Below are 1,681 nucleotides of genomic sequence, written 5' to 3' on the forward strand. Positions count from 1 at the left end.
TATATATATATATATATATATATATATATATATATATATATATATCTGTGTGTATGTATATGTATGTATGCATGTGTGCGTGTACAAATGCATAAATATACATATATTTAAACACACACACAGAAACTTCTTTTCTTTCTCCGTTTCTTTTCATTCTCTCACCATTTTGTTCATCTTAATCCTTTCTATCGAAGACTTTAGGCTCTTAACGTAAAAGACCGCTTCCTTGTTTTCCGAACGTTAAACTAATACATTTGCTTGTTATTCCTATATCGTTGTACATGTGTTTATTACCTTTACATCAAACGAGCAAGAACAGTTTTTAAACCTATTTCACTCTCAGGTTTGACCTCACCATCGCTGATAACGTCTCATATGGATCCTAAAGCCTGCAAAGAGAACAGATAGACAACGACAAAGTATAACTACGCAACAGAATTTAATGTTTCTATATTTAAACAAGCCACAAAATGACGGTGTTGAGCTGTGCACTTTTTATTTATTTCCGTTCATAGCATTCTATATGTTTCTATGGAATATTTTGAACAAATGTATCATATTCAAGATTTCAGTTTTAACATTATCTCGGATACTGATATTACCCTGATTCAATGTAATTACCATATAATTATGAGCTTATTTAGAATTACTAATTAACATGCACACAAGAGTTTTATTTTTAGGCCGAGATGTGAATATAACATTTAATATGGCGTATAATATTGCGTACACATATGGATTTACTTTGCCACATTTTAATTGCATTTGGTAATACCCAAAGTTCGTTGTAGTTCTACGCATTCTTTTGTGTGTGTACGTGTGCATATAGGAATGCACATTCTCACACGCACACACACACATACACACACACACACACACAGAGAGGCACATACACACTCACGCACATTCACACACACATGCATATACACAAACTTACACACATATTTAGGAATTGATATGAATACTATTGCCTAATAATTATCTACACGTCAAAGGCGGTGAGCTGGTAGAAACGGTAACCCGTCAGGCAAAGTGCTTAGCGGCATTTCGGCCATCGTCACTTCCTGGTTTCGAATTCCACCGGTGTCGAATTTGGCTTTCATATTTTCGGGGTTGATAAAATAAGTACCAGCTGATCACTGGAGACGATGTAATCGTCTTACTCACATCCCCCAAATTGCTAGCCTTGTTCCAAAATTCGAAACCTATATTGCCTCCACATCTTGGGTGGTGAAATGAGAAATTCGTTAGCACGCCGGACAAAATGCTTAGTGTCATTTCGTCCGTCTTTACATTCTGAGTTCAAATTCCGTGGAGGTCGACATGCCCTTTTATCCTTCCGGAGTCGGTAAAATAAGTACCAGTTAAGCATTTTAATGAACGCAATGGACTTATTCTCGGCCCCCGAAACTCCTGGCCTTGCCCCAGTATTATCTGCACGTGTTTTATAATGTTTACAACGGGTACAGACGAGGTACAGGAATTATTTATGTATGGCCTTACAAATTTATGTCCCCAATATACAGTACGAAGTCTCATTTGACAGAGTTTCGGTGGAATTTGAACTCAGTACGTAAAGGCAATCGAAATACTACTAAGCATTTGAATCTATCAATTTATCTAAGTATCTATATATATACATACATAAATACATACATATATATATATATATATATATATA

This window comes from Octopus bimaculoides, chromosome 7 (assembly GCF_001194135.2).
Source record: "Octopus bimaculoides isolate UCB-OBI-ISO-001 chromosome 7, ASM119413v2, whole genome shotgun sequence".
NCBI classification, from domain to species: Eukaryota; Metazoa; Mollusca; class Cephalopoda; order Octopoda; family Octopodidae; genus Octopus; species Octopus bimaculoides.